The sequence below is a fragment of the Cryptomeria japonica genome, chromosome 5 (genome assembly GCF_030272615.1).
Source record: "Cryptomeria japonica chromosome 5, Sugi_1.0, whole genome shotgun sequence".
NCBI classification, from domain to species: Eukaryota; Viridiplantae; Streptophyta; class Pinopsida; order Cupressales; family Cupressaceae; genus Cryptomeria; species Cryptomeria japonica.
The window spans coordinates 598854463-598880519 of record NC_081409.1 but is presented as its reverse complement, the minus strand read 5'-3'; positions in this window follow the sequence as shown (position 1 = coordinate 598880519).

The window sequence follows — 26057 nt, the reverse complement described above, 5'->3', positions numbered from 1 at the left end:
TATACCTTGACGCTTGTGCTATCTTGCAAAATCAAATGTAATGTAAATTTTTCTGAGGTTATCATGGTTCAATTATACCATTATGCTTGTATAAATTTTCAACATATCCAAAAATCAATCTATGCTCAATGATGATACATATATCGAAAGCAAATAACATGTGGTTATATCAGAGGACAAATGCAGAATGAGGGTACTCCAAAAACAATTAGTTGCATATCATTTTACAATTAGTTACATATCATTTTGCAATTAGTTGTATATCATTTTATAATTAGTTGAATATCAAATCATACAAGATACATCTCACAACATATCAAATCATACATCTCATAGCATATCAAATCATACATCTCATAAACATCATACATTTACATCATTGCATTTCACTTCATCATAACATCTATCTAAGCATTGCATTATCATAAAATAAACACAAGCATATAGAAAATGCATCCATAACACATCACATGATCAAAGAAAATGGTGTCATATATATATCAAATGATCAATATACAAAATATGTCATGTCTCGGCCAAATACAATGATAAAAAATACAATGGAGACAATGTCTCTCAAGTATGACTATCTCCCGAAGGAGACAGTCTCGCTGCATAAGTCCCAGCCCTTGGATCTCCAGGTGGATCATGTCTTGGTGGCCCCATCACACCTCTACTCTCTGACCTTGATCCAGTCTCTTGAGATCGACTTGATCTCGACTACGTAAAACTCTGCACTTGGCGCTCCCTAGGCACCGCAACCTCATAATATCGACGGTAGTACTCCCCCTCCTGGGCTCTCAAAGCCAGCTCTCTCAAGGTGTCCCTCATTGAACCACCTATTGTTTCTCTCTGCACACTCGTTGCGAGCTCCTCTGCTCAACCCCGCCTCTCCATCTCAGTGTCGTGCTTGATGGTCAACTATGTAATCTAACACTGATGCACTAATAGGTGTGCCTGCAGCTGCTGCACTATCACCTGTAGGGTCCTAATCTAGGCGTCCTCCACATGAGTCAGAATCTGGACCCGTAAGGGTACCTGTGAAGGGGTACCCCCTATCCCTCTACCTATCCTTAGTGCTAGTGGAGGTAGTGCATCAGTCCTCCTCTAGGCTGGTTGTCTCACCTCATCAATCCCTCCCACTGCTGCTATCACCTCTCCTACCATCCCCCCACCCCATGCTCCAATAGCCAAACCTCCTCTACCTCTATCCATCACAGCTCATCGAACTATTCTCTCCACTCCTTTATCACCCCTATCTCTACCTCTGTCTCCTCTCCTACCCCAAACTCCTCCACCTCCTCCCTCATCCCCATCTCCCCCTCCCTCATCCTCATCATCATCAAAAGCGGGTCGCATCTCCACTGGATCTGATATCCTCACCATAGCACGAGCTACAAACAATATGGCAAACTCATCCATCATCCCAGCATCAAAAATCTCTGGGGTATAGTCCCATATCTGGCCCGCTAGCTACACAAACTCCTTTATGGCCGACACACTATCAATAATCAGACCCCAATCTAGTATGTCCTTCCTTCGACACACATACAAACAAGTCCCCTGTGGTATCCCCTGCTGCCGACCAAATTGCCGCAAAACTCTCGTAACCAAAAATCTCTCAATCACAAAAGGGGTCCTCCCTATCAAAAATTGGGTCATTAAGACATATGGCATCTCCAACCCATCCTTAGCCCAAACCTCACAACCTGTGTATGGTCGCCATACAACCGTATCAATATCATCCAATACCCTCCTCCAATGCTCCAGCTTGCCCAGCTTCCGTTGGACAACTAACCCCCTGTATCCATATGCATAGGCACGTCCAACAGGTCGATCTTTATCCACCAATGGCCTAGCTATGGGAATGTGCTCCCAGCACCATACCTGTAGAAGTGTAATGCTAGCTGATAAACTACCATAACCCAAGTATACTACCTCATGAAAGTCCCTGTACAAATGGGCTAGCATAGCCGATCCCCATGCGAACCTGCGACCCTGTGTCACCATCTCCTCCAGCACTAGTCCCCATCCCACAGAAAGTCCCTTCGACCTACGGTCAGGACATAGGAAACCACCTATAAATCTTTCCAGTACTGATGGAAGAGGCGCATAGTCCAAATCTAGAAACTCCTGCCACAGAATCTCATATCTACACACTATATCATCATGAAAAATCTGACGAAGTACCTCTGTCCCACCCTCCTTTGACTGCTCATAAGGTAGTAGTGCACCTACTATAGGTATGCGCAGGATCCGGTAGCAATCCTCGGGGGTCACTGTCATCTCCCCTATGGCAAAATGGAAGGTGTTCGTGTCACTATGCCATCTCTTTACAAGCGCTATAAGTAAACCTTAGTTCATAGTAAACTGAGGCATATCCAATAGGGAGGACAGGCCACAACTCTCAATAATATCTAGATCAGCCTGTGCCAACCGTGGTATCAATGTCCATGGTCTCGAGAACCGCTCACGTGACTGAATCACTCCCAATCGCTCCTGTCAAACAGCAAAACAAGTCCAATATCAATTTCCTCATCAAAACATAGATATCAAAATCAAAATCACATCATATCTATCCATATCAACTTGTAACACAACTCAAGTTTTCAAAAACCATATCAAACTTGTAACATAACTCAGGTCCCCATAACACATCAACTTGTAAAACAACTCAAGTTTCCAACCCATATCAACTTGTAAAACAACTCAAGTTCCACAATCATATCAGCTTGTAACACAAATCAAGCTCCACATATATCAACTTGAAACAATGCAAATTAAATCAAGTTTATATCAATTCCACATCAATATCTATACATAACTTAAAAAAATAGCAAATCAAACCAAGTTATCTTGGAACTCATATTGGACAAACTAGCAACACCATAACAGTAGACACAGAAACAAACAAATTACACCTATCTTGGCAAGATTGACCTTATCCTATAAATTTTCCTCATTCACGAATCATCCTATCTCACAAAATTTTCACCGATGCGCTAAACAGACTTGTCTACGCGTTGAAATCTTACCCATGTGCTAACTTGTTTTTTCCACGCGCTATCCTATCTACCCTACACACTACCCTTTTTTCTCCATGCACCAACTAATCTACCCTAGGCGCTAAACCCACCCATGCGCTAACCTATCCCACGTCTGTGCTACCTCTCTAACCCTATGCGCTAGGTCAAACCTACGCGCTGCTTACCCCTGCCCATGCGACCCCCTGTACACCCTATGCACTAGGTTTACCCGATGCGCTACCCTTTTAACCCTAAGCGCTACCCTATGCCCCTGATGCACTAATCTACAGATATGCGCTAACCTAACAAACCTAAGCGCTAACCTAGCAAACCTATGCACTACCCTAAGTTTTTGGACACAACCTAAAATCTAAAACCTTATGCGCTACGAAATTTTTTGTATGCGCTGTCCGACGACCTAGATGCGCTAAAACGTGAAACCCGGATGAAAAATTCTAAAAATGTACCAAAAATGACAAAATCAAAAATCAAAAAGGGTTCAAAAAGGTTTGCTTACTGGTGGTCCATACGCGGCAGGCCTCCGATACCTCCAAACACGCTCAAATCAATATGTAGAATATGGGATAGGCATTTTGTCTTCTCTCCAAAAGTCTTCCTCTCCAAAGTCAACAAGCACAAATGAGACAAAACCATGCACTTTTCCCCTTTTATAGGGTAAAATAAAATTAGGGTTAGGGGATTGAGCATGTAATTCGCTCGTGGTCTTCCTCGTACCCTCGCACACAACAATTATCGGGAGATGAATCAATTTAAGCATTCCACATAGCCAAAATTTTGCAAAGCAAACACAATTATCAAATCACATCAAATTTTTCCAAATTTTTGATTCATCTCCTGAGGGGGCATTATCAACATCAATTATCAAAACTGGGGCATGGCATATCTCAAAACAACATAAAAATTTTATTTGATCATAAATCACGATAACACGTCATTTTCTTTGAATTAACATGTGCACACACGTCACTTCAAAGAAGGGCAAAATGTAGATGTATAAAAATGACCATATTCCTAAATGAATATCTTATATTCATTTCTCTATTTAATTAAATCCAATTTAATTGAATTACTCTTATTCCTCTATTTAATTAAGTAAATTACTCCATTTATTTAATTAAATTCACTAGACCTTCTTTACCATTTAATAGGATAAATCATTTTATTCAATTAAATCCCCTATCCACCTTTTAATTAAATTCAAATTTAATTAAAGAGTTTATCCTAAATTAAATAAATCTAATTTATTTAATTTCCCCAATTACAACCAAATTGAATTGAATTCATTTATTCAATTAAATCCTATTAACCCTCCATCCACTTGCAAAATCCTACACCTCCCACTTGCTTCCTAACCCCTTCTAGACTCTTCTAATCACTTCCAATTAGCCTAACCCATCTCCTAAACTTTGTCACATCCCTAAGCAAGGGGAAGTCACTTCTCAAACCCTCAAAGTCTTTGAAAACCCTTAAAGACTTCAACCACTTAACTTTGAAAGTCTCCCAAACCATTAATGGTTAACTCAACCCTCTAGCATGATTAAAGAATTTCCCTAAACTCAACCTCCATGTAACCCAAGGGTCTCATCAAGCATTTATTGCTTTGACCATGGTTATCCTTAATCTTTTGCACAAGAGTTTATCCTTTGGATAAAACCTTTATCCATTGGGTAACCCTAACCTAACCTTAAGCTAACCTTAACCCTTACCCCCTAAGGTAACCATGAGGTCTTCTCAAGCATTCAATGCTTCTTACATCTCCTCTCAACCAACCCTATGTTGCCAATTGTCACCATTTCATTGGTGCCAATTGCAAACATGGATTCCCAACTTTCAACCCTTGATTAAATCTTTCAATCCTGGCCATCCATTGCCCTATTTTTGCTATAAATAGAGCTCTCATTCCTCCATTTTCATCATCCAAGTCTTTAGCATCACACTTATACTCAAATCTATGCAAGCTTAAATATCTCATTTTATGCTCATCATTTAGCTTCTCTTTTAAATAGGAATTAATCTAAATATGCATGTTTAGAGTATTTTCCTTATCATTTAGCTTAATCATAGACTAATATAGCATGCTAGGATAGTCTTGTTACTAATCTTGTCATCTTATAAACTACTTTATTGCACTTATAGGATCATGTATAAACTAGGATGCATTTCATCTTAAAATCAACCAAAGCATCCCTCGTTCTTGCATTTGTCATCCCTAAACCACTTTGCTCAGTGATCTGAGAGCAAAGAAATTAGTTTGAGGGATCTTGTGAGATAGAGAACCATGGAACCAACCTTGGGAAGATGAGCCATACTTCATGACTCCGTAGCTTGCACCGAGAAGTCATGTGGGTGTGTGAGAAAGGCTCCTTAGGCTTCATTTTTCACATTTTAAGTTCTATCGACCCGCTTTTCCTGCATACAGCAGGGTTATACCTCTTTAGGTTCCACTTGCAGTTGAGTAGCCTTGTAAGCCTACACCGACTCCCTTTCTTTCAGGAGTCAAGCTTGAGGCTCAGTGCTCTTCTCCACTAGTTGATGCCACATTGTATTGTCATCTTGTGGGTAGTCTCATCTATTTGACTCATACATGCCCTGATATTTCATTTGTGGTTGGCATGGTTTCCCGATTCATGCGGGAACCATATGAGCTTCATTGGAAAGCTACCAAATGCATCCTTCATTACATCCAGGGTACACATCACTATGGGATTCACTATGCAGCAGGCACGAGACTTCACTTGGTTACATAGACTCTGATTGGGCTGGCGATCTTGATGATCGTAAGTCTACTTCAGGTTATAGTTTTCACCTTGGTTCAGGCCCCATTTGTTGGCAGAGAAATAAGCAACATGCTATTTCTCTCTCTTCGACTGAGGTTGAGTATCGAGGAGTTGTTAATGCAGTGACTGAGACCATTTGGCTTCAGCAGATTCTCATAGAGTTTGGGTTCACCACTCCATGAAAGACATTTCTACATTGCAACAATTAGAGTGCTATTGCAATCTTTAAGAACTTGGTTCAACACTAGGGGACCAAACACATCAAGATCCATATGCACTATATCTGAGAGCTGATTCAAGAGTAGGTCATTGATTTGCAGTATTATCCTACAGTGGAGCAGGTTGCTGACATCTTTACCAAACCTTTCACCGAGACTAAGTTCCAGCAGTTGCAAGCTCTCTTGGGGGTGCAGGATGTCTCATTAGGGGGGGTTAGCTGACTTCTCCTTCCTCTCTTATGGAGGGACTTTTTCCTCTTTGAGGTTTTGTCCTTCTTCTTTGAGAGTCTTTTTGTACATTCATCTCTCTTTTGGGGGGGAGTTTTTTCCCACTGGGTTTTCTCCCTTTCTCCATTTGTGAGAGATTGCATTGCATAGTTTTGCTTGCATTTTCATATTGTACATTGGTACCTATCATGGCCTAGTAGTCAGAACCCATCTTACATTGTTGACTTGAGTCTTCATTCCCCTAAGTTGCACTTAAGGGGGGTGTTGGTGTAAATAAATATTCATTATGGATATTATTACACTTTCCTTAAGTTAACTTAGGATAATGCATCTCTTCGTAGTTTGGATTTGAGACACTTAGGGAAGCGTGCACATAGGGATATAGCTTGTAGGAGAAATTACACCTTTTGTGGTCTTATTTTGCTGTTACACTCCACATTTGGTGGGTCATCCACCTCTTGTGGAATATTATATTATTTCTCCTACCTACCCCTAGTATTTCTTACCTACCCTTGTTTCTCATTGAGCCACATGTCATGATTGTGTGCTCGTACATCCATATGGCCTTGCCTATATAAGCAGACCCATATTCATTGTATTAGTTAATCCAGTTGATCATTTGCATATTGATGAGAATACAGTTTGTTCTTGTCACTCTTTTATCTCTCTTATATACTTTTCATTGTGCCCTTGATCTTGACAAAATCTCACAAAGGATACACTCAAAATCAGACAGATTGGTCTTATACGAGGTACTTACTCTTTGAAACCAAAAATTCCTATCAATGATCACACAAATCAAAACAATGACATAGATTAGTATGGCTACTGGATTTTATCCAAGTTCATCTTATCTCTTGTACTGAAGTGTTGCATCTACGCTTTTGCTTATACATATCTTTTAGTCACTTTTGTGACATCCTAGTTCTTTTAGAACCCTCATGGCTTGAAACTGATCAATTTACGTGTCCTAAGCATTATCAACTAAGTCATGTTTCTACCAGTGATACCCTTTCATCCAATTTGAGTCAGTCACATGTCTCCTAACTACTGAAGAGTTTTATCACTGAGTAAACAAGCAAAACAAAATTACCGAAAACAATCACTAAACAGTTTGAGATATGCATGAAATTTTATTTGTGTGTTGTCTTTTATATTGGTTTTTTATTATTATTCCCTCTAAGTAACTCAAGGAAGTCTATCTTGACTAAGAGGAGAAAGGATTGGGGGCATAATATTTTCTTTGTTTTTTGCTTGTAGGAATGATTTTGATGATCTGGAAACATCTAATCAGTTGGGTGTTTGTGCTAAGTGCCTTCACATTAAGGTGATATCCCCACACATACCTCGACTCTACTTATTTGTATTCTATAGGGAGGTTGACATCATTTCTTTATCTGTTTTGAGGGAATTTCTTTAAATGTGCAATCTGGATGCATGCATAATCTGTCCAAGGATATGAACGAAAAAAGGGTCATTGCGGACAAGATAATTAAATTTGTACATGAAAAGAAAGGAACTCTTTTCTTCCTGCTATGTTTATAAATGCTCAGTGATGAAAATTAAGCATTCCAAATCCGGTGACTAGGGTTAGGTTGCATTCATTCTACATTTTATGCTTTTCGAGTGATTTTTGCATGATAACAATGATCTCTTTATCTTTTGAATGAGAGTTTGAAGTATCATCATTTCTTCAATCGAGTACTTGTGTATTGAGATGTTAGCTACATACGTAAGCATATTATATAGATCTATACATTTCATTATATACTTGTTTGCATTCATATTATTGCATAAAAAAAAAAAAACATTTGCATTACTAGTTACATATTTTCATCATTTATTTGCATATGAAAAGAAAAATAAATAAATAATAAACATCCACATTCATCTGCATTACATACATCGATACTAAAAATAAATATGCACACATATAGAATAAAGCATATAGAAAAACATCTCATAAATCAATCGACACAAGTACGATGAAATCAAATCAAGATCTTGTATATATCATCATAAATATCTCAGAGTACAAATAAAAGTCAAAGGGTAAAAAATATATCAACTGTCATATACAATCTCGCATCGGAGCAAGAATTATATGGGCTAAAAAAAAATGGGGTATATAAAAAAGTCTAAGAGCTATAAAATCTATCTCTCTGCCTCTCCCTCATCACAAAGTGGTGGAGGAGGTGGAGCCTACTAACCAGCATCCTTCCTAGGTGCCTGAGCTCCCTCAGATCGTGCCATATACTAATAATATGGGACAACTTGTTGTGCTACAAGAACTGCTATACTATAAGTTGCAACATAATATGTTTCCTGACTCATCTGGTTTAGAACCTCTCACTGGAGAGTATCTTTCTCTACCCTAACCTCCACAAGCTCTCGGTCTCGCTCTACAAGCTATGTTTGAGCCACTGTCAACTGTGACTGCAGACCTGCTAATCTCACTCTCATGGACTATAATGGATCAACTATTCCCAGCTCCCTTACAAGCTCTCTGCCCCCATCTCTGCCTCCCTCTCCATCTTGCTCATCCCTTCACTACTGAACCTATCTAGGAGCTGCTTGACCCTCCTCACCTCCACCCTCCACTGCCCTAGCACCACTAGCTCCAATGGATCCACCCTCTCCTCTCTACCTCTATCTCCCCCCAGCTGGTACCCTACTGCTACTTGCACCAAGATCCCCACCTGTCTGCCTAGGAGCCTCTACTCTCCGTCCTCATCCCTGTGCCTATCCCTATGCCTGTGCAAAGGCCTCATCCTCATCATTCTCTATGAGAGGCGTATGCTCAGCCAGATCCATAAATCTAGGAAATGGATGACTTTGAAACCAATCCCTATACTGCAGCAATACCCCTGCATCTGCGATATCCTTTGGTAGTCCCATCAAACTCACTGCAATCCAACAAGATCCTATATGCTCAATGCATATGACAACCTAGGGGCCCATCCTTGTCTCTCCTCGTCCCCATAATGGGCGTAGAAAGTGAACTCCTATGAAATCTCCTAAAGCCTTCCATACTGCCTCATAACTCAAGATACAACGAATCACTCAATAACAGTAATTGACATGACAATAAGAGGACGAGTCATGAACATGTCTCTTCGTTGAGCTCTCAAGTCATCCCACAGCTCCAAGCCCCTGTATGGTCTCCATACAACAATGATCAGATCATCTAGCTATCATCGCCAATACTTTATCTTTCCCAAATGGGGCTGAGTAATGTATCCAGAATATCTGTAAATAATCGGCTGGTGTGGATCTCTGCCATCATCCACAATAGGTTTGCAAACTAGGATATCCTCCCAGACCCATATCTGAAGAACGAAGACCCCTATTGCCATGCTCTTCCCATCCCTATATACAACCTCATGCAACTCATGATACATGTGGGCTAATAAGAAAGAACCCCACCCTAACCTCTCAGGATGATCCAAAAGTCTCTCAAGCATCCTAGCCCAACCACATAGAAATCCCTACTATCCCCTATCTGGAATGATGAAACATCCAATGAAACCTACTAAGACACATGCCAGTGGAAACTACTCACTGTACCTAGCCATCATCACATCCCATGTCATGGCCCGCTCAAAAATGTCCTCATCATGAAATATGCATCTCAAGGCTAATATACCAAGACGTTGAGTAGAATCATAGTCAACCTTATCCCCACCAAACGAAATCCTCAATATCCTGTAAACATCCTTTGGAGCGATGGTCATCTCCCCAACTGGTAGATGAAAGGTGTTATGCTCAGAATGAAATCTCTCAACCAATGTAGTAAGCATCTCGTGACTCACACGGATATCCGACATCTGTAAAAGGTGGGTAAACCCGCACAAGTCAATATGTGCTCTATCAACATTAGATAACTCAGTAACTAGCCTCATCATCGGAGGATAGTCACATAGAAAAAGAACATGTGGCAATTGAACCTACAGAGAATCAAACAATAGAGCATCAGAGAGTCATTCAAATTTCGCTACAATACAACTTAAACATCATGCAAATCCAAATACATCAATTGTAAAATCAAATTTTCATGTTTGGACCCTTAAAAATGCTCACCATTTTTCATATGACATTTCACAGTCTAAGAAGAAACTCATATGAGTTAGGAATTCACCTAGCATGACAAAAGACTCCCATACGACAAAAGACATGCACTTGCATGATAAAACGGTCTATCAAGCAAACACTCGTATGATACACAGGGAGGTCCCAGACGACAAAACTAATGGCCTCAAATGACAAACTAATAAAAGATAGTTTGTTGTATGAGACACAGTATCATCTCGCATGACAAAGTGACAATGCCCAGTTTTCAACGCCATGAAAAAGCAAAAAATTCAACCAAAAATCAAAATTAATTAAATAAAAAGGCAAAAGATTAGTCTCTTACCACTAGCTCGTGGCTCTGAGGTCGATTATGACATCTTTGGCGCTTGAATCTATGCTCCTAGATTGAGATGACCATTTTTCTTCGCAGAAGGCTTTCTGAATTTCAAACTTGGAGAGGTTAAAATGAATTGAAAATGACACTTGGACTCCTTATATAGCCAAAAACCTAATTTTTCAACTTGCTCCGATGGACATGAAAACTGCACCCTTAGCTAATTTGGCTGTCTTGAGTCCATTTACGAGATCGAAATCAAAATCTGAGATCATTCTTCTAGTCAATTTTGCACAATTGAGACCACTTAGCGCTTTCATCAAATGCTCATTCTTTTCTTCAATTTGTGCTCAATTTTTCTTAATCAACACTAAATCTTCAAATATTCCTTTGACTCGTTCTTCGTGCTCAAATAATTATCATCGCTAAAAATTGCCTATTATCGTGTACCCTCACTATCTTTCAATTTCGCTCCCGAGGGGGCATACTCATGACCTCACATCTTCAATGTCGAGAAAATTTTCAAATCTTCATCAAAAGTCGAGCAATAATCTTTTAACTAAGGAAAGTCAAACAAATCCTTATCACTAAGGGCATCTCAGCTTCATCGCTTCATATCAAGTTTAGATCTCTCGATCATTTGAATAGAATCAATCGCTAGGGGCATATCAGTTTTATCGCTTCAAATCAAGCTGATATTGTCTTCATTTGAATTAGTCTCTTAATGTTAATCAGTTTCATCGCTTTTCATCAAGCTGATTATTCATTTAAACTCAATCAAAAAGTTTAAAGAGTATCTTTGATCACACACTCAATCTAAGCAGGTGTTTGGTTTCATCACATCAAATCAAGCTAGACAGTTTATCTTTTCTCATCATGTCTTGATCCATCAAGTTCAAGATCAATTTTATCTTCACTCACTATTTCTAGTTCAATCAAGTTCTAGATTAGTAAGATCCGCTTATTGATCAATCAAGTTCAAGTTTGGTATCTTTTCTCTTCATCAGTCAAGTTGATTATTTGTTTAAACTCAATCAAAAAGTTTAAAGAGTATCTTTCATCACACGCTCAATCTAAGCAGGTGTTCAATTTCATCACATCAAATCAAGTTGGACAGTTTATCTTCACTCATCATGTCTTGATCCATCAAGTTCAAGATCAATTTTATCTTCGCTCATTGTGTCTAGTTCAATCAAGTTCTAGATTAGTAAGATTTGCTTCTTGATCAATCAAGTTCAAGTTCGATATCTTTGCTCTTGATCGGTCCTAGTTCAATCAAGTTCGAGATTGGTATCATTTTAATCAACTTTACTCAGTTTCATCACTTCAAATTAAGCTAAACACCTCGCTCTTCATCTGGTTCGTGATTAATCAAGTTCATAACTGGTATTTCTTAGACATCAACTATTCTTTGAACCAGCACATTGCTCGCACATTAATTCAAAGAGGGGCAAATGTAATACCCTAAAAATGGTCACCTAAACCATGGGCCTCTAATCTCGACAACATCACCAAGGTCCTAACCAAAGGCAATTAAATCAACTTTGAGCACATAATCAATTAATTCTTAAATCATCAAATGTCACATGGCAAGTGAATTATTCTATATTAATTAAATATTTATTTAATTAATTAAATCATTCTAAGAAAATCATTTTGATCAATTGTTCTATTTAATTTATTAAATATCCTAGCATATTTAATTAATTAATAATTTTCCATTTAATCATAAAAAATGAATTGATTTATTACAAAAGAGGAATCAATATGCAAAGAAAGAGTTAAATTGAAAATAAAATAAAAGAATTGAATTGAGAGAGAAATCAAACTTGAGATATTATTTCTTCTTCTAAATTGAGATAACTTGAAATCAAAAAAACTATTAAATTTAATTATTAATCATTCTCTAAAATTAGAACTCAAAGCTTTTAAGAAAAGAAGTTTAGTTGCATTGAAAAGACTCTTTTCTTGAATAAATCAAATAAATCACATGGAATTACCTATTTTTATCACAAGTACATGGAATTAATTGAATTATATCTCTAATGCAAACTCTTACTTATAATTTGAATGCATTTCAATCAACTATAATTGGAATCTATCTCAAGGTTAACTGAATCTGATTTCTCAATTATTTTAATTATCCTAAATTGTGTTTTTTCTTTAATAATCTCAACCGCTCATTGCTAATCTATCTTTATCGTTGGTCTCTCTTTTGAATTTCTATAAATTCAGCCTTCATCTCTTATTCAAAATACCCTAGAGATTTATTGTTATTATACAGTTTTTGCTCTAGAGTCATTGAAGATATTGTGCCTGCATTTTGCATATTTAGTTCAATTATGATTGCTTGAATTCATATAGCTTACTATTCATCTATCTAGCATAATCTTGAATCCATTTAGCTTAATATCATGCTCATATAGATTAAATTCTTCGTCTTGGTGTAGTCTAGTCACTGGTATTGCTTATACAAATCTGAGAGCAAGTCTATACTCGCATCTTTTAGAAGGCAATTGGTCGAATTGTTATGGTTTTATTATTCATGCTTATATTTGTCTAACCATACATGTAATGACTTAATTGAAGTGTTGTGTCTTACATATTACAGACTTATTCCACTTTTTCACACACATAGTTGTGGCACTAGAAGATCTTGATGCAGCAATAAAGGTAAAGAGTAGCTTGAAAAGAAATCTGAGTGTAGCTGAAGACTTCATTGAAACCATGAAATATCAAGTAAACACAACTTGGGAAAAGAGAAAAGAGTTGATGGACAAGATGAAGGAAAAAGAAGAACAAAGTGTTGACAATCAAATTCTATAAGACAAGGTTGATGAATGTGAGAAGCTGGCCAGGGAGAATGTAGTTTTGAAGAATGAAATGTAATCTATTGTTATGAAGTTGACTAAGGAGATTGAAGATAGGAAGAAGAATGAAGAAAGATTGAATCGATCCTTGAAGGACATATCTGATGAATGTTTCAGATTAACATATGAGAATGATCAGTTGAAGCTTGAATTGGTGCAGACAAAGAATGACAGACAAGAAATTGAGAGACAAATCATAATTCTGAGAGATGAGCTGACTACTGCTAATGAGTACAAAGAGAAGTTCAAATCTAGTTCATCTCAATTGGATGAGATGCTAGATAATTAGAGACATGGAAAGATACAATAGGACTTGGATTTGAGAAAGGAGAATCCTCCAGTTCTGGATAGAGCAATGCAAAATCAAATCATTAGTAGAGCAAAAAACCTCCGATAAGATAGCCTAATGCCTATAAATTCAATGGTATATGTTTTACTTGCAATAAATTTGGTCATATGGAAAATAAATGTAAAAGTAGGATGAATAATGGAATGATGAATAATGTGATAAACAATGGTCCTACCTTTACCGATCAATGTTTCATATGCAAAAAATTTGGTCACAAGTCAAACGTGTGCATAGCAGTAATGGATAATTTTTAGAATAAGAGATGTTTTGCATGTGGAATGTTTGGACATATATCTATCTAATGCAAGATGAGACCATATCAGATGAACTTTAGGCCTATGCAAAGAAATATTATCTTTCATGCATATAACAAAGTAGGTCACATTGCAAGACATTGCAAAAGTAGGAACACACTAATGAATAAGAACAAATCTGATGAGAAAGGAAAAGCAAAGGTAGATGAAATGAGAGATCAGCACAAGAAGATGTGGGTAAAGAAAGAAAATTAGAATGTGCAGAATGGCTCCACACCTGAATCCAGTGATGGAACCTCATCCAGTAACTAGGGCTTTTTGGCCTTAGGGGGAGTTTTTCATGCAAATTTTTAAAAATCCCCTTGTAGAGATCTATGACCGGTTTTGGAAGGTTGCAGAAGATTCAAATCGAGAATGTAGTTGATATCTAGAAGATTTTTGTAGCAGTTTGGCAATCCAGTGAAAGAATTGATGAAAAATAGTGTAACCAAAAGCTTTATGGTTGAGCATTTATTACAACTGCAAATTAGATTAAAAAGGCATTCCATGAGCTTATTCTTTATAATGCAGTCAAGAGAAAAGAGCAGAGCATCTGAGTGAAAGAGATTTGATAGAAAAACCAAGCTTGAAGCGATCATCCAATAATTTCCCACACCCAGTTGTGAATTAAAAGGTATTTATCTATTCATGAGCTATCATTTAAAACCCTAGGATCATCATGACATCTACATCCGATATTTCTACCCTAGTGGTTGAGATTTCTAAGAGGACAAGGCCCGTTTTCAAGAGACATCCTTTCAAATAAATCGAAGATGATCCGAAAAGAACATTTTCCTCAATGTCATGCAAAGTTCTTCACAATGCTGATATAAGGGTGTAAATTCATTGATTCCAACAAGGGTAGTCTCAAAGCCTACATTTGGTGATGCTCCTCCTACTAAGAAAGCTAAAATTCTAGTAGAGCCATCTGAAAAGACTAGAGAAGGCAAGAAGAAGAAATTAGAGATAGATGAGGCACTTAAATCCAATAAGATAGAAAGGCCATATGAGATTGTGCCTCCATTGACCTTACAGTAGTTGATTGATAAAATTTTGAAAGATGGTAATTTGAAAAATGTTTTTGTATATTATAATTTTTTTAGAATAAATATCAGTGGGCAGTAGAAGAAGCAATTGTAGAATATATGGATAAACTTAGTAAGGTGTTAATAGAATTATCGTCTATGATCCCCAAGAGTTTGTATGACAGTTTGGATGCACAGAGACATACAACTTCACTTGAGGATGAGAGAATAAAGGAATATGTGCTTGTAAATATATCTTCTATTATTTCTAGAGATGAAGTCACCTGGTTACTAAAACTTGCTAAGGATAGGTTCCAGAGAAAGAAGAGGGTAAATAAGCTCATGATAGGAAAGAAAGATGAGGTGGTAAAAGAAACTAAAACAATTTTGAGACAACTTTTGATTGAATAGAGAGTAGATGTAAATCTAGCAGACTATTCTCAAGAAAAATCTGTTCTAGAAGAGAAAGCAACAGCTTCTGAGCCTAAAGATATTCCATCTATCCCAGATATATTTGCAAATATTTTCGGTGAACAACAAGATCAATCATCTGTTGATCCATTTTAACGGCCTCCTATTGATGTCATTGATAATCAAGCAGTGGATAACTTCAGTGATTCTATTCAGGATCCTCTTGAGATATAAATTATTGTAGAAATGATAGCAGAGGAGTTAGGGGAAGTGGGAAAGGCCAAAGATGGTGGCCAAGAGGGATAAAATGATAAGATTGAAGATCTGGTGAAGGAAAAGGGTGAAGAGAAAATAGATAAATTTTTGACAACCTTGACCAAAGATACTGTTCCTAATAAGGGACAACAGATTTCTATTGAAGATGGTCTTTCTCATGGTCTAGTAGATCTAAGCACCTTATCCCCTCTTCAAGCATTAAAGTTGACCACTCTTGTGCAGATCAAGGCTAGTGAGGACTTACTCAAGTTTGCATCCGAGGAGAAAGAGGTGATATCTTTGGCCACTACAATTTTAATTTTTTTTTTGCCTAACCTTAAGTAGATTTCAAATGATTCACCATTTGGTAAGCTTAAAGATGTGTTGAATAAGGTAGAATTTAATTTTATGTCATTAAAGAAAGTGGCTGACATAAAGGTCTTGAACAAATTCAATGAGATGAGGCTTCAATCCTATTTGAAGGCAATTGAAGCTGATAGAGAAGTTTTGAAGACAATGGTAAAGAGTGTAGAGGATGCATTAAGTGAAGGCAGTAAAATATTTAAATCATGCCTATTTTTGCTTGTTTACTATGGACATTGATAAGCAAATAAGAGATTTTGAAGGGAATCTTGCTAGTAAAGGTCATTCATTTGCACCTCATTCATCTCTTCCTAGTTCCCTTGAAGCCCAAATAATGGATTTTACTAGACAAAATAAAGGGATTAAATAAAGAAAAGGAGCAAATGTTGAGCAAAGTGAGAGGACTGAGAAGTCTAATTACTCCCCAGATGGACACTTTGCTCGGAGCTCAGCAGGATGCAATCGGTGCACTAGGTAAACCAGTGCCACCTGATCTCAAAGGAGTTGAAGTGCATGCATATATGTTCAGTGCTCTGATTAATGTTCTAGAATTTTTTTGAGAGGATGGAATGGGTACCTACAATCCTTGAATGTTACATATGCATATATTTTTAAATTCATGCAAATTATTACATTCTTTTGTACATGTGTTTTGGCAGATCCCTATCCTTTGTAATTAATGTCAAAAGGGGAGAGAGTTGGAGAAAGCAGTGAAAAATGATGCTTATTCTTAGGGAGATTCATTTGAAGCTAGTTGAGTGTACGGATTTTTGGATTGCTTGAAGTTTTTTGAGCTTTAGAACACTTATCATTTTTAATAGTGTTGCCATCAATGCCAAAGGGGGAGATTGTTGGCATTTGATGTTGTTCCCATGATGCTCTAGTGAATACTGATGATATCTGATGCATGTAGATTCTTAGAAGTTGCCATTTAGGAGTTTTCATTCATGGCAACTCAACTTTTTGATCTTATCTAGTATGGAGTTTTGGTTAACAGAATGTCTTGAGTAAGTTTTTTGGTATCAAGTATGCCCCGTGAAGCTTAGTGTATAGTTTTGTTGGTATTTCTCATTTTTGGTGAAGCAAATTTTGGTTTCGGTGATCAAGGTTAGTTGGTCGAGTATCAGAAGCATATTATCATGCAAATTCACCCTTTGGTATTGCTTCCTAAGCTTTTTTGAAGATCTAGTATCTGATAGAGCAGTAAAACAATGTTATCTTCATTATTATTGGTGTAATGTGTGGTTCGTGGATAGATTTCGGTGATTGGTGATGTGTTCAAGATAATTGGTGAGACCTATAGGAAGTGTGTGAACATTTGTTTTGGGTCTGGAATATGTTTTGGAAAGGATTTGAGCTAACTTGCAGCATTACACATTTCATATTTTGATATTTTGTGAAGCCGACTTGTGGGAGATCAAATTTGCTAGTGCGGATATATAAGATCGAGTTGGTTAATGCATTTGGGTGTGTATATGATATGTGTGATTATTTTGGAGTGATTGAGTGCAGTTTCATGTGCGTACCTTGAGTTTTATTGATCCGATAATCAGTAATAGGGAAAAACTATTATTTGGAATGGTCAAATGCTTTTATTGAGTTCATTACTCATTGTAATCATTTTCTATCAGCCTGTAAGGTAGTGAGCCTTCCTCTGGGTTGTAGCCCTATTTTTGTAACCGAGCAATGAGCTCTAGGTAGTGTGCCTGAATGCAATTGCATTCCCCTTTTTATAATATTGTTTTGCTACTGGCCATAGTGGAATAATATTGTGGGTTAAAATACCACCATGTTTTTTCGCTTTCCAGGTTTCCACGTAAAAATATTGGTGTTATGGTTATGTGCTTGTTTTCTTTGTGTTTCTACATTTCAGTTTCTTATTTGTGCATCCAGTTGATTAAGAATCAGATTAACAAATTTATAAACATCAGAACACTGATTCACCCCCCCTCTCAGTGTTCATTGATTACAAACATTATGTCATTCAAATAGTGAATCCTTGATCTTAAGATTCATGGGTAATTCAAATGTGTTAGTGGATTTAGATTTACATCTATATATGCCTTAAACATATGATTTTGGAAAGAGTCCATGGTTTGTAGATCTATGAAAGATTATTATTTGGATTGTAAGTTTAAAGGCTAGGTAAATGCACCAATATCATGTGCAAAAAAGTGGACACCCTACAAAAATAACTTCTAAAAACTCATAACACGAACAGGTTATTCAAAAATTTAAATAACCCATTCGCATTTAGCTTCGTATTGTCGAGCCTAAAGGCCATACAGGTTCTATATTTAAAAAATGTTTCACCCGGTCATTTTCACTCGCGACCACACAAGAAAATGTTTCAAGGGTTTCTACTGACCTATACATGAACAGGGTTCTAGCATCACCAAAAATTCACCATGCCAAGGCAACAAAGAGGTGTTTTACTCAATTTTTTAATGCATCTTATTTATTTGATTAATTCTATTTGAAATTTGAATGGTGTGTGTAGGATCATGGTGTGCCAAAATAGGCCCTTAAGTGGCAATGAAATTTCATAAAATTAGAGTTATGCAACTTGACATGAAAATTTGAATAGGTTATGAACATTATTTTTAAAATATGTAAGAAGAGAATCTATATAAAATTGAATGTAGTTTCTAAGATACTAGTTGTTTTTTGGAAAAAAAAAATCCTATTTGATGAAAATTTCAAATTTCAATGCAGTGGTACTAAAATTTGAGGAAAAAGATAAGAAGTAGGCATATGTCTAACCACCCTAATCACAATCAAATCATAATATTTTTTTATAATATTTGTAATATAAGTATTAGACTTGTGTCCAGATGTGACACATTTTTTTTTAGTTTTTTGTAAAGTAAATAATTATTTATGAACTTTTTCCTACAGCTTTTCAGAAATTCAAAAACTCCTACATCTGACCACCTTAACTTGGTCAAAACCTTATGAAATTCAATTTTTTTTAATTTTTCCCTATAGTAGACAAAGCATAGGATGTGACGTATGTTTTTGATTCAAAAAATATTATACCGTTTGAAAGTTATGAGTGTTTTTCAATCAGCCTATCAATCAGGACTTTTGTCAGAATTCAATTAGAAAATAAATAATTATTATTTATTAAAGTTGAAATAAGACAAGATTGTTGGAAAGCTGAGAACATCCTTAAAAATACTTTTTCATTTTATCAATTTTGGCTAAAAAAATGTTGTCAGCCACCAATGTGAAGTCTGGAAAATCAAAGAATACCCAAAAACACGTTTTTCTTGTTGACTTTCCAGGCATCTCATTTCCAAGCCAAATCCACCAGCATTCCTGAGTCAAAAATGGAGGGAAAAAATTATGTGTTTTAAAATCGGATATCCATTTTGAATATATATATATATATATATATATATATATATATATATATATTGGGCATAACTTTCGCGTTTCATATCGAAATTTTGTTTTTTTACAAGCGTTGGAAATGTAATTTAGAGCTCTATGATATACAATAGGTATTTTTTTAATATTTTATTTTAAAAAATAATTATAATTGATTTAAATTCATCCTTCATTTTTAAAACATCAAAATCTCACAACTTTTTCATATGAATTTCATATTTCATGAATTTTTTGTAACAATCATCTCAAAATAATTGAAACACTAAATAAGTAATTTATAGTAGAACATTTTAGAATTTTATTGAGTTCAATCAATTTTGATAAACCATTTTATCTCTCTTTGTTACTTTCTCTAACTCTCTCTCCTAAACCTATCACTCCACCTGTTTGTTTCTTCCTCCCTCTCTTTTGTCCATATTTATACATCTCCTTCTAGACCTATATCTCTAACTCTCATTGAATACCTCATTCCTTCTTTCAAGATTTGCACTTATATTTCTACCCCTTCATTACTTCCTCCTCTATCTCACTCTCTCTTCCCTCAGATCTAGACTAGTCTCTCTGCATTTCCTTCCCATCTCTAGCAACAAAATTCAGAGGAGACAAGGAGAGGCATATGGAAGGATAAACAAAAGGAGAGGGGGTGAGAGGTGAGAAGGAGAGGGTAATTTGGGGGAAGAGAGAGAGAGTGTGTGTGTGTGTGTGTGAGAGAGAGAGAGAGAGGTAATTAGGTGGTAGGCAAAGAGAGATAATGAGAGGGAGAGTTTGGGATTATTAGGGGGTAGGAAGAGAGGGGGAGAGGAAAAATTGTCAATAAAGAGAGATGATAGATAGAGAGAGAGGTGAAGAGAGAGATAAAGATTAATTATAGGGTGGGGAGAGGGGGAGAGGGAAGTATCTATAAATTTATAGGAGGTGAGATAGATGGTACTTGAGGGGAAGAAATAATGTGAAAGAGAGTTGGGTGTAATTAGTGGATAAGAAGAGAGGGAGAGGGGTAAGTATAAACAAAAGGAGGGAGATATGTGGAGAGAGGTGAAGAGAGTGATAGAAAGAGGATAATTAGGGGGAGGGGGAGGGGGATAGGGAAATATTAACAAAGAGATAGAGAGAGAGAGAGAGGGTAATTAGGGGGCTCTCTCCCAATCTCTCCCCCCTCTTCCTTTGTTGATACTCCCTCCCTCTCTCTCCCCCTTTTTTCATACTTCCCTCTCCCCCCTGTCCTCCCCTAATTACCTTCTCTCTAGACCTCTCTTTGAACCTCTCTCCATTTTTTGATACTTACCCATCCCCCCTCTCCTCCAACCCCCTAATTACCCCCAACTATCTCTAATTATCTCTTCCCCAATTACCATCTATCTCTCACACCTATCTCCCCCTCTAACTTTACCCCAACTCTCTCTCATTCTCTCTTCACCCCAATTACCCTCTCTCTCACAAAACTCACCCACTTGAGCTCTTTTTTGATACTTCACTCTTCCATTCTCCCCCTCTCCCCTCCCCCTTAATTAACCCCCAATCTCTCTCTCTTGATACTTCCCTCACCCCCCTCTCCCCTCCCAATAATTACCTCTCTCTATCTCTTTCTCCACTTATTTCCCCATCTCTTCTTCTCTACCTCTATTGATAGTTACCCCTCTACCACTCTCCCCTACCCCCTTCTTTTCCCAACTCTCTCTCATTCTCACCTCACCCCAATTACATTTTCTCTCTTTAACATCTCTCCAAGTCTCTTTCTCTACTCCCCCCAATTATCCCCAACTCTCTCTCTATCTCTCTCTCTCTAACCTCTCTTCTACCATATGACCCCTTAGGACACCATATGATCCCTTAGGACACCATATGACCCATTAGAACATCATATTGTCCTAAGGTGTCATATTGGTGTCCTAAGGGGTCATATGGTGTCCTAAGGGGCCACACATGTATTATAACACCATGTATGACCCCTTAGGACACAATATGGACTTCATGGTATCCTAAGGCGTCATATGGTGTCCTAAGGGGTAAAAGTGTGTCCTAAGGGGTAATATGGTGTCATTAGGGGTCACATGGGGTCCTACAGGGGCACACATGTGTTATAATACTATATAACCCCTTAGGAAACCATATGACCATTAAGAGATAATATTTTCCTAAGGGGTCATATGGTGTCCTAAGGGGTTATATGGTGTCATTAGGGGTCATATAGGATCATAAGGGGCCATGCATGTGTCAGAAAACAATATGACCCCTTAGGACACCATATGGACATCATATGGTCCTAAGGGGTAATATGGTGTCCTAAGGGGTCATATGGTATCCTAAGCGGTCATATTGTGTCATTAGGGGTCATAAGGGGCCACAGATGTGTCAAAACACCATATGGCCCCTTTGGACACCAAATGGACATCATATGGTCCTAAGGGTTCATATGGTTTCCTTAGGAGTCATATGGTGTTCTAAGGGGTCATATGGTGTCGTTATGGGCCATATGAAGTCCTAAGGGGCCACACATGTGTTAGAACACAATATAACCCCTTAAAACACTATGATCTATTGGGATATCATATTGTCCTAAGGGGTCATATGGTGTCCTAAGGGGTCATGTCATGTAATAGGATGTTAGAAGGGGTCTTATGTTGTCCCGAGGGGTCATATGGTGACCTAAGGGGTCATATATTGTTCTAAGGGGTCATATGGTATCATTAGGGGTCATAAAGTGTCCTAAGGGGTCATGTGGTGTTGTTAGAGGTAATATGGGGTCCTAAGGGGCCACACATGTGTTAGAAGACCATATGAACCCTTAGGAAACATTATGACCCATTAGGACATAATATTGTCCTAAGGGGTCATATGGTGTCATAAGAGATCATGCCTAGTAATAGGAAGGATGTTAAAAGAGGTCATATGGTGTCATAAGAGATCATGTCTAGCAATAGGAAGGATGTTAAATGGGGTCGTATGGTGTTGTAAGGAGTCATATGGTGTCCTAAGGTGTGATATGGTGTCCTAAGGGGTCATATGGTGTCGTTAGGGGTCATATGGGGTCCTAAGGGGCCATACATGTGTTAGAAGACCATGTGACCCCTTAGGATACCATATGACCCATTAGGACATCATATTGTCCTAATGGGTCATATGGTGTGATAAGGGGTCATGTCAAGTACTAGGATCTTCAAGGGAGTCACATGGTGTCCTAAGGGGTCATTGATGAATTGATGAACATCAGATACCCTAACTGGTACTGAGAGGGGGGGGGTGAATCAGTACAGTCAAAGACTTTCTGACAATCTTTTCAAGCTAGAACAACACTAATCGGTTGTCTTCATCGCTGAACTTAACCATGGCAATACCAATTAAACACAATAAGACTTCAAACAACATAGATTGTTAAGTCTAAACACTTCAAATACATTTAATACTTGATAGCTACTTTACCCATAAACATATGCATGTGGTGTGTCACCAATACTATAACTATTATCTCTGCATGCATAAACACTTAAACAAACAACACTTAATCATCACATGAAAAATGCACAACACATGACACACAAATTTTTTCATGTGGAAACCCAAATGGGAAAAACCATGGTGGGGATGAATACCCACAAGATTTTCTTTGAACTCTTTTGAAGCTTGCTCTATAAGGAGCCTAGTCTAGTTAAAGACTTTACAATAAGGTTCTGCTAGGAACCGATCCTGTTAAAGATCACCTGGTTAAGGGATGGCTATATACCCTGTTAAAGGTTACCTTGCTAGAGGATTTGAAGAACTCAATGAACTTGAGTCACCTAGTTAGAGGATTTATAGTAAGCCTGTCAAAGCTACCCAACAAAGGGATTTTCCTTTTGTTGAAATGGTTAGAAGAAAACAGGTAAAGCTTTGATCTGATAACAACACTATATGCTAAGGCGGATCCTTTTCAGTTCCTCTACTTCTGCAATCACACTCTGCAATTTTCTCTTACTGGTCTGGCAAGTATCTCATCACTCGGATACACAAACAACATTTTCCAACAACTTACAATAACAAACATCATCGACCTTCCCTAAAACCTAAACCCTAAGCATTTTAGGTTAACAATACAAGCAGTCCAATCCTGACCATCCAAACACTTTGCATAGAGCAATACAATTTCAAACTGATCACAAGACAATCTGCATCATCCATTCTTCACCACACATAGAAATTAGTAACTCATCATGCTTTCTTCTCATACCGCTAAGAAGAATTCTCATTCCCGAGGTAGATATTTAATGCAATCGATCTTCTCATGCAAGATCCTCAAGGAAATCCTTCACATGCACAAAGGTGACGTGGCATCACAATCTCATCTTCATCTCTTAGCTAACTTAACACAGAATGTCATCAGTTGCATCACATAAACAATATTGCCAAACCAAAAACCCTAGAGCCAAGACTACCAACCGATAGTCACACTCAGTGAAACCCCAACACCGATTCACTGCATTTCATCAGATCAGTTCACCAACTTCTTCCAATCTGCATACCAGTTCACTTACACTTATTGACATCAATGACAACATAGATTATCATCATATCAATATGCTAATTCATCATATGCCAACAATCATATGGTGTCCTAAGGGGTAATATGGTGTCACTAGAAGTTATATGGGATCCTAAAGGGGCCATACATGTGTTACAACATCATATGACCCCTTAGGACACCATATGACCCATAAGGACATTATATTGTCCTAAGGGGTCATATGCTATCCTAAGGGTGTATGGTGTCATTAGGGGTTATATGGGGTCATAAGGGGCCACACATCTATTAGAACACCATTTGACCACTTACGAAACTATATGGACACCATATGGTCCTAAGGGGTCATATGGTGTCATAAACAAGCAATATGGTGCCCTTAGGGGTTATATGGTGTAGTTAAGGGTTGTATGGGGTCCTAAGGGGCCACACATGTGTTAGGGGACATCATATTATCCTAAGGGATCATATTGTGTCATAAGGGGTCATGTCATGTATTAGGATGTTAAAAGGGGTCATATGGTGTCCTGAGGGGTCATATAGTGTCCTAAGAGGCCACACGTGTCAAAACACCATATGACCCCTTAGGACACCATATGACCCATTAGGACATCATATTGTCCTAAGGGGTCATATGGTGTCCTAAGGGATAATGTTGTTAGGGGTCATATGGGGTCCCTAAGGGCCTTGAGTGTGTTAGAACACCATATGAACCTCATATCATCCTAAGGTGTCATATGGTGTGAGCAGCCATATGGTGTCTCTAGGGGTCATCGGAGTTCCTAAGGGGCCACACATGTGTTAAAAAACCATATGACTCATTAAGAAACCGTATGACCCCTTAGGACACCATATGACCCATTAGGACATCATATTGTCCTAAGGGGCCATATGGTGTCATAATAGGTCATGTTGAGTACTAGGATGTTAAAAGGGGTAATATGGTATCCTAAGGGATCATATGGTGTCCTAAGGGATCATACGGTGTGGTTAGGGGTCCTATGGGGTCCTAAGGAGCCACACATATGTTAGAACACCATATGACCCATTAGGACATCAGATTGTCCTAAGGGGTCATATGTAAGAGACTACACATGTGTTAGAACACCATATTAACCCTTAGGGAACCATATGGACATCATATGGTCTGAAGAGATTATATTATGTCGTGAGGATTCATATGGTGTCCTAAGGGGTCATATGGGGTCTTGAGGGGCTACACATGTGTTAGAAGACCATATGACCCCTTAAGACACCCTATGACCCCTTAGGACACCATATGACCCCTTTAGACACCATATGACCCATTAGGACACCATATTGTCGTAAGGGTTCATATGATGTCATAAGGGGTCATATTATGTAGTACGATGTTAAAAGGGGTCATATGATGTCCTGAGGGGTCATGTGGTGTCTTGAGGGATCATATGGTGTTGTTATGGTTCATATGGGGTCCTAAGGGAGCACACATGTGTTAGAATACCATATGACCCCTTAGGAGATCGTCTCTCTCTCTCTCTCATTTTCTCTCCCACCCAATAACCCTCTCTTCTCTAACCTCTCTTTGTCTCTCCCTTTGTTGATACTTACCCCTCTTTGCTCTCCTCCTACACCCTAATTATCCCCATATCTCTCTATCTCTCTCCCTCTCCCTCTCTCTCTCTCTCTCTCTCTCTCTCTCTCTCTCTCTCTCTTCCACCAAATAACCCTCTCTTTCTCTAACCTCTTTTTCTATCGTCCTTTGTTGATACTTCCCTCTTCCTCGTACCTCCTCTTTCTCTCTGTCTCTCCCTATCTCTCTCTCCACTTCTCTCCCCATCTCTCCCTCTCACAGTCTCTATCACTCTCCCATATCTCCCCTCCTCCCCTTTCCTCCTTAGAAATAAAATTCATAGGGGAAAGATACTCCACACACCTCATCAAGAACT